The sequence below is a fragment of the Aphidius gifuensis genome, linkage group LG6 (genome assembly GCF_014905175.1).
Source record: "Aphidius gifuensis isolate YNYX2018 linkage group LG6, ASM1490517v1, whole genome shotgun sequence".
NCBI lineage: Eukaryota > Metazoa > Arthropoda > Insecta > Hymenoptera > Braconidae > Aphidius > Aphidius gifuensis.
The window spans coordinates 4130995-4145230 of NC_057793.1; the positions used below are offsets into that span (position 1 = coordinate 4130995).

Here is a 14236-nt window from a genome sequence, read left to right on the forward strand (position 1 = left end):
GAAGTAGTAAAAATTTTTAAAGAATATATTTAAGTTCTATTGTTGACAATGATGATATTGTTAAGTGCAGATGTTTTTTTTTTTTTTAAATTCGATAGACTAGTAGTAAAATGACTCCAGTTCAAAATCCTCGGAGTAATAAAATCGTAACAATAAAAAAAATAATACATCAACAATTTATTTGTATAAATAAAAAATATCTACATCAGGGGTTTTAACAAAAAAAAATTAATAAAAGAAAATAATGTTCTGTATAATAATTTTAACTCGGTCGGTAACTTGAGTTTTCGCAAAGAAAATCTTTATCAAAGCGCGGAAAAGCAACTCACAACGGGTATATGTAATATACCGAGTGAAGATTGCTAGTCGCGTACAGTTTGTAGATTAAGTAATTTTTTTTTCATTACCTTTGAATTCTTTTTTTAATATTAAATATCATCTTTCCGATTGAAAAAGTCCCATGTCTTTCAATTCAAGTTTTTTCATCGAACCCTCATAATAGATTTGTTGCATGTGCACACTCCTTTTTTCCCATCATTCATAAAAACTGGTTTGAAATAAAAAATAAATAAAAATATTTATTTAATATATTATATTTTTACACCCACATGTATAAATTTAAAATATATATGAAAAAATAAATAAATAAGAAAACACCACCTGATTAGGTGATGCCGGAATTTCATTTGTCACGTGGAAGGAGGGAACTAAAATAGGGTGCTCAAATAAAAGACCTGAAACACGAAAATAAAAATTTACTTGAACAATATATACACGCACAGTGGCCAATTAAAGTCACCACAGGAACTCAAAATTTTTATTTAATGTAAACTTTAAATTTATGGACTCACTAAGAATATTCACTAATGAGAAAAATTCCTTCAGGACAACTGCTACATCCTGCAGCTTTAATTTCTGCCGGTTATCCTCATCCTTTTCATAAATTTAAAAAATTAATATTTATTTATTTTAAAAAACTATCAATTTTGGATTTTTAATATTTAAAAAAATTTGTATTTTATTTATTGTTGCCACTGCATATGTAAGAAATAATTTTTTCATTTCTTTGTGTCAATGAGATTTTTTTATAACTCAAATACATTCTAAGTTTGGCATACACATGTGTCTTCCTAATGGCCCTGCAAACAGACAAGCTTGCTTATTTATTTTTTCGTATTTTTTGCTCTTAAATGTTTTTTGTTTTTTAATTATTTTTTTAATTTTTTCTTTGGCTAAATTATCCAGTCGTCAGTGCACGAGCACCCGGAACGAGTTTAGTACATGCTGCTCGTTTAGAAGTATATAAAAAAAAAAAATAAATAAGATCCGCTTTGCAAAACTGCTAGTGCGGGAAAAGCGGGTTGACTTTGAATTTATAAAAATGCGACGACGAGTGGATAACAGATATACACAACCAACATCCGCACTATCTTTTTCTCTGTTTCCTTTTTTTATTTCTACTTCTTCATGAATACATATAAAATTTATTCATGTTGTTCTCGCTTTTGTGTATTTTTTATGAATGCAATAGTGTATAAATGAATATTTTTTGAATATTTTTATCTGTATAAAATTTATATAAAAATAGACTTGAAAAATATATTATCCTTTATATTTCATCATAAATATAGATATATAGAAAAAATAAAAAAACTATTTCAAGTTTATTAATTTATCAATTAGAAATAAGCAGAATAAAAAAGAAATCTTCAACAAAGACCCAGTGAAATATTATGATGGTACCCGTATTTTAATTATTTTTATCTTCTTTGTTTCAAGCAAATTATTATTTTATGATTTTTTTTTTGTTTTGTTTTAATTTCTTTATGCGATTGTAAGAATTTACTCAATGTACCATTTTTATTTTCATTTCTCTTGTGTATTTTTTATTTAATATTAAAATTTTTCATTTCTCCTGGAATTTTTTGTGACTGTTTATATTAATTTCATTCCAGTATTTTTTTTTTTTTTGTTATTTCAATTCATCATATTTATTTTATTGAAGTGTTTTTTTTTTACTTGGGTAAATGCACTCCAGTGCCATACGCAATGATTATACTCCAAGTCGGATTAATCGAGCATTGACGCGTTGATCTTCAATCTAAAAAACTCTCATATAGTCCCATGACACTCTCAGCATCACCCTTTCAATCATTCTTACAAAAAAAAATATATAAACGGTGTATAAAATAATATCCTTAGAAAAATTTTATATACATTTAATTTTGTGATACATTCCTAAAGTTTTTCAAGATGAGATATATGTTTTTTAAGAATATATCAAACTCATCACAAGCATTATAGATAGGCGTGAAATTCGACAAGGGTATCTCCATTTACCAAACAAATATTTTAACATCTACAGAAGAAACATCAAGTTGTGGGGAACCTTTATAGAAAATAAAAAAAAAAAAATAATAAAAATATCTCTTATTTATGTTCTGGCTATATGATATGAGAAAGGAAAAATTTGTCCTCACCCTATACTCATTCTTCTTCTTTGTCTTTTTCTTTCATCTTTCATCGTTTTACTGCTCTTTTAAAGGCAAATGCCCTCTCGTGACCCTCTCTAATTAAAACTTGAAACATTTCTAAAAAAATATGACAATTTTTTGATTCTAATAATTGCATAAAAAATATTTTTTCATGCCTTAAAATAATAGAAATGAATTCAACACTATTTGCTCCATTGATTATTCTTGTTTTAATAATTTAAAAAATAATATTTGTCTTGAAACTACTCACTGTTAAACTAGCGATGCTTAACAATGACCACCCATGTTTATGGCTATGTGAGTTTACGCATTCCAATATAAATTAATTATTATTTAAAAATTAAAATATTAAAATTAGTCGAGAAGGATTTCTTAGCCAAGTCATCTCACGTGCAGCCATCAATTTCATGCACCATGCAATATAATATTCTTTAAAGACCATCATTACTGATCGTAACTGTGTGAGCATGCATTATTAAATTAAATTTCTCGTCACTATATATTTTAATAATCAAGACATTTGAATATCTAAATATTTATTAATTTATAAATTAAAGAATATTATATATTTTAAATTTTTAAAATATATTTTAAAATCAAGTGTAATTTCGCAGATGTCATACAGCTGCCACTTAACCCCAGGAAATAAAAAATCGCGTCATAACGATATCTAGCATTGTCGACATTGGTCATTTCCGTTTTAAAGATTTTTAGTTATTTATTATGATCGTTAAAGTGCTGATACGACGCCAGCTGTTGAAAATTTTACTCGAGCCACTAAAAATTGGTTATTGAGTAGAATTTTTTTTTTTTTCAACTCTAAAAAATATAAATCACAAGTTTATATCAACAGAAAAATAATAAACTTATTTATTTATTGGTAAAAAATTATTAAATTTATAAAATTTAATGTGTGAAATTTTTTTTTAATATAAAAAATTATTAACGAAAATAATTTATTAAATGTTTTTTAATATTATCATGAATAGGAGTCATTTAATGTGCTTGAAATCTGATAAAATTGAAAAATAAAAATTAATGGAAATAGGGTCTTTTTTTGAAGCATCAAAATAGAGCAGAGTTTTGTACTTGCAAGAAAAATATAGATAATTAAAGTCAAAAAGCAGTGATTACACTGAAATTAGATTTTTATCGATCAGCGATAACTTGGAATGAACAATTTATTTTTTTTTAATTTTTTCTTTTTCAATTTACCCTGAAATAAAAAAAAATCTCTCAGAATAAAAAAGAATTTATATTAAATTAAATTATTATTTTTTTCCCATATTTTAATAAATTTTTTCCGTCAATCAAGTTTAAACTTTTCTTTACAAATTTAAATTTATAAGTATAAACGACAATAAAATCAAAGCTGGATAACTTTTATTAAAAAAAAAAAAACTTTATAAATAGCCATGATTATGCAAATTATATTATATTTCATGCAACTTTATAATTTAATTTTTTTTTTAATGCATTATTCTTCCATTAGTTTCTAAATTATGAATATATTTATTTTAATAAATTTTATCTTGAACAGACTTCCGTTGTTCAACCACCAAATTTATTTTAAATATTGTTTGCTTATATTTTTTTTATTTGTATTTTTTCTTTTTCAATTTTAAATTCAATGGAACCAATGAACGAGACAGGCCTGCAACTCGATGATAATCATACTGTGTACACATGTTCATTTTTTTTTTTTTTTTTTGGAAGACCCTGTTCTCTGTGTATTAAATGTTTTTGACTTCCGAATATTTAGTAAACTGTATGCATACACTGGTCAGCACGTGCCAACGCATAACATTCTCTTAAAACACCTATCAATAAATTGACTTTACCCTCACTCCCTCAATTTAAATTTTATTACAATCATTTATATTCACCCTATATTATTCTACCCCAAAAGGGTCGTTATCCCTTCGACAACTGGCTGGCAGTCGGTAAAATAGATAACAACAACGACTCAGGTGAAAAACATGCAAGCTTGCAAATAACGATAACTCGAGGGGATTTTGACCGGCTACTGTGAAATTACACTAAAATTTGTTGTTATGGTAGAGTGAAATTACTAATTGAATATATTTACATAAATTTTATTCAACATTATTTTTTCTATTAACATTGAAAACACAAAATTACTGATTATTTTTACCGGCAATAATTTTTTAGAATTTTTTATAAAAAAGAAGAAAAAAAAAAACTTTTTCTCTGGTGATATTAAAATTCATATTTATTTTTCATATCTATGTAATTTTTACTGCAAAAATTTTCATTTTTATTATCAATTTTTTCATTCATTTAATTTTTTTTTTTTCCAATTTTCAGGTATTTTCATTATTTAAATTTGATTTACACAAATTAAATTACACTTTTTGCAAATACGTAAAAAAAAATATCGATCATGTTTTTGTTTATTTTCAAATTTAAATATTCGTGCGAAAAAAAAACAAAAAATCGAAATAAAATCCACCTGGGATTAAGTGTTATACTTTATTTTTTATTTACAAAAGTTGATAGTTATTTTGTTGAAAATAAAAAAAAAAACATTTCAACAATAAAAGATGTGGTGTATATACTAGTGGAAAAATCCGGAAACATAAAACAGGGGTTAAGGAAAATGGCTGACTTTATCGTTACGTTAAATGTTCGAAGAACTCAGTTTGTGGCTGCAGATAGCATGACTAACTGAAAAAATAAAATAAATTGTAAATAAAAAATTTTTAAAATGCAGAAAAGAGTGAAACATCTAGTATAGATACACAACTTTGATTTATACAAACGCCTTTGTCCGTGCAAAGATGAGTCTTCATATTTTTTAGATAAAAAATAAAATAAATAATATATATATTTTAAAGTAAACATAAAAATATAATTTTTTTTCTTTCCGATATATCCAAGAGAATATATTTTTTCTGGACTTTGAATAATCTTTTTCAATATACCATGTTCATCATTGGGAAATAGGTGGTTTTTATATTTATTTCTAAAGGGAGAAATGAAAAATTGCTAGCTCCATTATCTTAGCTTTTTTCATTATTTCAAACCGTCAAATCGAAATAAAGCCCGGAAACATTTGAGAAATATCGTAGCCACAAATAAATCGATATTTTAAATTACATTTTATTATTTATTTTATTTTTTACCAATCAATTTTGTCTCTGTAATTAAACATGTAAATTAATTTAAATTAATTAATTGACAATATTTCAATAGTAATCTGTTGTTTTCTAGTCACGTTGATTCTTTGACAAGATGAATAGCTTAATGCAACGTAAATGTATTACAAAAAAAAAAACAAGATTCGTCGTTGAAAATAAAACATCCCTGCTTGCAACGGAAATGAAAGTAAAAATAAATAAATATCAAGTAAAAATACATAAAAGTATTTCAAATATAAAAAAGAGAAAAACAAAAAAAAAACAAACTATGATTGATCTTGTCATTTTAAAAAGATAGTCATAAAATTCTTTAACTGATGATAAAAATAATATTTATACTTGTTTATAAATTAATATGTTAATTCAAATGTTTATTTGCTGCATGTCCAGTATTACATGTCATTATTGATTTATCTTAGCCATGCTTAGAGCGATTTTCCTTTTTTATTAGGTAATTTTTTATCTTTTAAAAAAACAACTATATATCTCACAGATCCAAACATCCACACCCTCGGTGTGAAATATTTCAAGGACTTTACAAAAACACTTCATGGTTGGTTGAGTGTGTCAGTCGCACCCTCATCTCGTCTTTCAAATTTGTAAAATTCACCAAAATAAAAAATAAAAAGGTCACAGCTATATACATTCCCTTGTCTTTTTCATCCAATAACGAAAATTGTCACATTATAATAAAAATAACACCATCATTTGTCTTATATTTAACGCGAAAAATTATCTCAATTTATATCCTCAAATAAGCGCAAATACAATTGAAATAATAAATGAGAAAAATTTATTTTAAATTACATCAAATTTATTATATTTTTAATTAATGCTTTTTTTTTTTTTTTATGGTCTTTCGAGAAGTTGTATTTATGCTGGCTTTAAAAGTATTTACTAAGAAAAATTTACCACCAGAGGTTACTTTGATACTTCATATATTTCAATTTTCAACTTGGCAAACAATTTGCCGGTCGGAAAAGTCAAGATGTTTTGTGATCAGCAGGGAGTGAAATAAACTTCTGAAAAAAGAAAAAAAAATAAATAAATAAAAAGATATACATCTTGATTTATATGATTTTTTTTTTTTCTAGTTTTCACCTTTTTTTGCTATATAATTTTTTTTTTTTTTACGTGATACACTCAGTGTGGAGTGTCCTAGACTTTTGAAAACTCCGGGGGTTGTGAACTTTCATCTGAGCCGAAGGGACGTGATCTTTATGTATCTATTTTTTTATTTTTTGCCGATTTGAATGCCACACAGTTTATTGTAACGGAACAAGACCCGCCATGGAGAAAAAAAAAAAAAATAAAAAAATCAAATCAATGTCGTCGTCGTATACTATTCATATGACTTTATGTCGCTCTTCGTTAAAACAGCTTTGTTAAAGTCACCGGCTTCTTCAATTTTATCGACAACCTTCGATGACTCATTTTAAAAATTTTTTTTTTTTTGCCACACATATCCATTTTTTTAAAACCTATCATAAAATTCCCCTCTGACAATATTTACTCCACCCTTTTTACCTTTTTTTTTTTTTAGTTTTAACTTCACCCTTGACACTTTATTTTGCCGCTTCTTTCGACATTTAACTTTTTTTTTTTTTTTTCATTATTAATTTTATTTAATTTATTTTTTATTTTATTATCTTGGCTATACCGACATACGCCAAAATTTAATATTTAATATTTTTTTTAAATGCATTCGTTCAGGTGTTTAGTTAATTTTTTTTTAAACTTTCATTTGTATAATAGTCATTGATATTTTAAAAAAATAGTTAAATTTAAAAATATATTTAAAACAGTTAATAAATTATATTAAATTTATTTTTAAGATAATTTTATATATAGAGAATTAAAAATACACAAAAACATTCCATGTTAATTTTAATTTAAATAATATTTTATATAATTTTTAAAATTAAAGATAAAATAAAATCAACTGTTTATTTTTAAGGTACTGACTGTTAGTATCTCTCTGCGAAACACTTGTTTCGTTTTCTTCCATTTTGATTAAAGTGTTTTCAAACATATTAAAATATAAAAAAATTAAGATATCATTTAAATTTTAAATACATGCATGTATAGAATTGTTGACGTATTGCAAATGAATGCCATTGTCTCGATGGTGAAGCATGCGTTGGTACACTTGAAATCACTGCATTCACATTGAGAATATCTTGACTTGTATACTCTGTAAATTAACTGAACGACCTGCAATGCCCCTACGTTTGATAAATATAGAATTTGCTCTCTTGCGATTTCTAATATTAGAAGACATCAGCTGAATACACACTGATACAAAATTAAATGCTTCATTTTCAACAGCCAAACTTTTATAAAAAATTTAATTCCAATTCAATATCATTTATCAATGACTCTTGTAAGACTATATATATTTTTTTTAATTTAAATTTAATTCAATTTAAATTTAACGATATACCAAACTGTTAATTAAATATATTGGCTTACTGAACATCAATTTTATCGTAATATATAGTATAAAACATTAATTAAATTAAAAAGGAATGCCATTGATTATCAATTATTTTGCCAATAAATATTTCATTAGTTTCGAAAATATTTATTAAATTTTAACAAAGTTATTTGAACAATTTATTCATTTATTTATATAATATTATTATGCTTAGACAATCGAACTAGAGTTCAGTTGATTTGTTTTTAAAAAAAAATTTAAAACTTGATTTATTCATAGAATTTTGTGTAGAAAGTGAGAAATAATTTTAAAGAAAGAAGAAAACTGACGCCTATGTTAATATTTTAGATTATAAATAGCAGTTTTTGTGTGTCTCTCTAGACACTTTTCAAGGCGAATATATAGAAAGCAAAGAGATAACTAATTTGTCTCTTACACTTGCTGCTCAAATATACTTCAACTGATAGGATTTTTTTTTGTTTCAATATTAATTTCAACATTTACACAAATTATAGGATTCAATGTTGCAAAAAAAAAAATAATAATAATTATGTTAGTATTTTATTTCAAGCTTTAATTCATCATTAATATATATTTTTTTCAAATGAATTTTATCATGATAATTGATCCTCATCATGAATCATTTTATCATCAATATTATCAAGAATAAAACTAACAATTTTTGAGACTAGATTCTAAAATTATTAGACAATCAATTTCCGATGTAAAAATTTTAACTTTTCCTAGAAAATAAAATTTAATATTAACAGGATAAAAGATATCATTTTAAAATCAAATTCATATTTATGTTTACATGTATACAGTTGGGTATCAGTATATAGCCATGACCTGAATATGAAAAAAAAAAAAATAATATTTTAACAACAACAAAATCCTAAAAGCCTGTCAACTTGTTTCCTCAATTTTTTCTTTTCTATTTAATGCAATATTCATTTTATTAACTTTGACAAAAATAGCCAATATATAAAAAAAAGAAAAAAAAAAAATTACCAATCACTTTTATATATTGATGGATATGATACATATATTTTTTTTTATCTTATCATTTTCATTTCCTGATTGCGGAAAGTGACTACCACTTTTAATAAATCAAAAAAAATCAAATTTTATATATTCGACGTTTCAAGGTCAAATATAGATATTTTTTCTTCAACTAATAGTTTAATTTTTACAACACAAAGTTGTAATCATGTTTGAAAAACAAAAATTAATACACAAGTGGCTTTAAAATATTAGAATTCAATGGAGTAATCCTTTTTGTAATTATCGAAATTAGGCTGATGGATGAATTGTGCACGTACTCTGAGGGTAAACCTTGCTTCGGTTTAGTCTTAATAACGAGTTTTAAAAAAAAACATTGGAATAATAGCAAGATCCTCAAAGTAGAAAAGCTTCGATCCTTAGAGTAGTAGTTAAGTCTCACATGTCGTGTAGTTACTTTTATTTTCTGCAGTATTGATGGCTAGCACGTGTGAACGTGCTTGGAATTTAAAAAAAAAATACACCCTTTTTCTATACCACAAAAATAAAAAATAAAAATACGATTCAATTGTGGCTGATAGACATGTATACATTTATCGATTTATTGATGTTTTACTCTGTTATACTTGCTTCAATTATTTCGACAATTTTTTTTTTGTTCTTTCCCATACCATCTTGAATGTGACTCCTGATGTTGAGACAATATAATCAATAGAATTTAATCTAACCTTCAGCAGCTGTATTTAATAATTAATTTTTTTTTATGTATAACGAGATGCATTACTTTACAGAGATTAATCAGCAAATTTTTTTTTTTCACTGAAGAGTGAAGTTCGAAGTTTAATACTAATTACTGTTCTTTTTTTATTTTTTAACAGTCGTTTAACCTTGTGAAGAACATATTATATAAAATTAACAATGCATAATGGGCGTGGCCAATTAAAGTAAAAAAATCGAGCCCTCGTTTAGTTGTCTCATTACTTGCTTCCTGTCAGTGAAAATACATTTTTTTTTTTTATTTTATTCTTTATTATTCACATAAAAAAATAATGATGATTATATAAAATCATATTTTCTTATCTCAATGCTAATATTTTATTTACTACATACTAATTAATCTTATTTTTTAATAAATAAAATATTTCATTATGTCATAAACATCAAACAATAGTTTTAACATTTTGTTGTTATCTTTATAAATTTTTCCTGGCAATGATAACAACATCCTGTTGTTTGTAACGGGTCAAGGAATTTCTCTTGTCCTACCATTAAACTGTCTTATCGTATCTTAATGATAACTTCAAAATATGTTTGACTATGACATTAAAAATTTTATTATCAAAGCAAATTGGTAGTTGGAAAATTTTAATATGTTATTTATCTTTTAATTTTGAATTTTTCATACTCAAAAAATGATTTGAAAAGTCAAATAAATAAGCAGCCAAGTTACAAGTATATATTCTGAATGAAAAGTTATTACAATCATCAAAATAAATTTGTTTTTTCATAAAAAATATGTACCATCCAAAATAGAATAAAATTATTATACAAAATAATACATTTATTTCCATAAAAAATATAGGCTACTCTCAATATTTTATTTCTGACTGTTGAATCGATTTTTCCCTGAAAATATAAATTCAAAATAAACTAATTTTCCAATTGCTTAATGGATCATGATAAAAATTTACATTCAATTTAATATTTATACAAACATTAATACTGATAAAGATAATTTAATTTTTCATATTAGTCTGATTTAATTTTGCCCCATCAGCTTTGTTGGGGTGATTAATTACACATATATTATATAAAAAATATTCACTACGATACTAAAAAAACAAAAAAAATATTTATTGGTTTTTATTTTTTCCTGATTGTTCGAATTGTCTATACTTATACAATTCTTATCAATGAGGCTCTTAAAGTCGAGGGTCTAGATACTTATGTTGCTCGATATGATCGTAAAAATAAAAAATAAAAATACATCAGCAAACTACTTCTACAGACCAGGCTAATTGGATGACCCAGAATTTTATTTGTTTATTTTTTTCATTGAAGAATCCTTTACTTTGTTTATTTTTTTTTTTCGTTTTGTTTCCTATCATTTCTGATAGTAAGACAAATAACTCAAATGATATTTTTTATCCACTTATATTTTGCTTGTTGAGCCATTTAAAAATATTATTTTTATACCTTGGAATATTTTCAAATGACGTATCAAATATCTGCAAGACAATAAAGAAAAATAAAATGTAAAAAAATCAATTCAAATTTAAAATTATTTAAATATTTTCTTTTTGGATAAATGAAAATGTCATTGATGATACTGGATGAATATATAAGGAAGTCGACGGGTTTCTGTGATGTTCAAAAAGGAAGAGTAAAAAATTCAACTAGGGATTTAGTAAATGATCTGATTTAATACAACGTCTAGGGTACGTCAATCAGATATGTCAATCGGATCACCAATGTAAATGGTAATTGAACAAACTTTTTGATCGGTCAACATAAAAGTATCCAATGGATTTTCAGAATAAATTTAAATGTCGTTTGTTTTTTTTTTCTATCGATCAACAGTCATTGCTGGACAGTAGATTTTTCTTCTATCATTTATATCAACTCCCAAGTAGATAAAAATTTCATATAGAGATATATATTTTTATGAAAAATAAATTAAATAAAGTTGGCTGAAAATGATAAAGCACGTTTTGATACATGTGTTACATTTCTGTTGTTCATACAATCTTCCCTTTGAAAAATTTTCTCTCTACAATATCTAAAAAACAATGTACACTTGAGATATGATTGTCATTATTTGAACTATTCTGTGAAACAAGTTCGTAGTTATGTGTCTCGAGCTTTGCAATTGATGCGTTAAAACTTGATATTAAAATGAAAAAAGTTTTTTTTTTTTTATATTAAATTATTGATATTTGAATGAATTGAATATCAACTTATAAAATATAAGATATATGGTCTTTTCAAGTTTTTAATAGACAATGTTTTTTCGATTTTATATGAAATATTCAAAATATTGAAAATGGGTAGAGATAAAAATAAAATAAAAAAAAGGATATATTGTACGTTCACTTGGGAAGATTTTGAACTTGTGACGATTTGAACTTTTGTATCCTCAAGGGCTTTCGATCTTTTATATATACAGGGAAAAAGTTAAGAGGTATTTTTGTATGTTTATCTCCCTCAGGACTATTGTGTCCTGGCTTTGAAAAATTTTCTACACTCTTAAGCTTTCGTCTGTTTACTTGAAGCTTTGGCTGACTAATTTTGTAGGCTTTTTTTTTGAAATATTCATTTCAATGTTAAAAGATAAAATTACATTTCTATCAAATGGATTTATCAAAAGTACATCTTGTTTAATTAATGCTGATTTTTATTTTTTTTTTTTTTTAATATAGTATTAATTTTAAAATAATGAGCAAGAGCTTTTACTGCCATATGTAAATTAACATTAATTTTTTTTTCATCAAAGTAACTCTGCACTTTGGCTAGAACCACCTTTTTAACTAATAAAAATAAAAAATCAAAGCTCAGCTTTTTCTAGACGACTATAAATATGCCAGCTTCAAGTAATTTTTTTATTTTATATTTTTTCTATATATTTATATATTTTTTTTCATTCAGATCAACTTAGAGAAAAGCCACGCACTGCAACTGCTGCTGAGCCTAAGAAAAGAGATTCGCAAAGGGGCGGTTCGACGTGACGAGAAAAGTTGCGGTAAAAGTGTAGGGTCTAGACGAAATAGAATAAAAAAAAAAAAAAAAAAAACTAAATGACATCGACAGGCAAGCAGCATTGCGACGCGACAGGCATATGACTATACCCCAAATATATATTAAGAATTTTAAAAACAAAAAAAATAAATTAAATTTATTCTCACCGTTTATTGAATATGATAAAAATCCATTGGAACAAATCAACTATCAAATAAAGAAAAAAATTTTTTTTTTCAAAAGCACACTGTGTGTGTTTGTGCGTGTGTATAAAATAAAGTTTATAAAATACTTTGAGGTTTATGTTTTGTTGGCCAACAGAATAGACTATTAGTGTGACCACGTTTGCAGTTGTGAAATGAGTTTTTCAAAGTTATATATATAACCAGTATACAGAGCTTTTTATACAACACCAAATTGAAACAAAATTGTATCCAGAAATTAAAAAGAAAAAAAAAAAAAACTATTAAAATCCGTAAAAATATAGATAGGCAATTTCATTGTTTTTATTTTTATTTATTTATTTATCAATCTCTACGTTATATTTCGATGAGAATATTTTTTGATTACTTCTCATGATAATATTTTTTTATGATATGTAAAATATATATGTATCAATGGAGGGTAGTAAAATCTTCCTTGCACAAGATGCTTTTTTTATTTTTTTTATTGTTCGAGTTGGTGAAGCAGCTCCACCCTCTGGGGCTCTGGTATAATATATCGTCTATCAAACAGAGATCTATCCACAACGAGACACAAATGTCGGTGAAAAAAAATAACACAAAAACTGACAAAATATATATACAGAATAGACCACACACACTCCCGGGGTTAATCGATATTATTTATTTTAAATAATATATTATTTCATCTCTAACAAAATAAATATATAAAAGCATCAAATGCAATTTTGTTATTTTGTTGACAAACGTTTTTCGCTACTGTGGAAATCAACCACTTGCATACAAAGAAATCAACTTTGAAATTATTATTTTAGTTGCTGTTTTAAATTATTATTATTTATTTTTTAAATAAATTAACTCGAGTTTATACTAACAGTACGTATACACTAAAGTCAAAATAATAACATTTTAATATTTAATTACATTATATACATGAAAGGTAAAATAATATTCTCTCTTCTAATTTCAACACATTTAAAATAATAGCTACCAACATCCCGCTGGATATTACTTGCTAATTGTATTTCAACTTCAGATTTTTTTTTTTTTTTTTTTTTTTCCTTTACAATGCCTTCTAAGCTTGTGAGTTGAATATACATATATTTATAATTTACATTAAATAATAAATAAATAAAATCATCTCATTAAAATACAGCTTGAAAACACTCAACTAAAAAAAAACGAACAATTTTATTTTTCATTAATTTCAATAATAATAATAAT

The 14236-nt window shown here is 24.9% G+C and overlaps 1 protein-coding gene across 3 annotated transcripts in view; it reads left to right on the plus strand.

Moving 5' to 3' along the window:
• LOC122858958 (amyloid beta A4 precursor protein-binding family B member 1-interacting protein) overlaps positions 1-14236 on the plus strand; it is a 94620-nt gene that overhangs the window by 56126 nt on the left and 24258 nt on the right. The window lies entirely within an intron of this gene.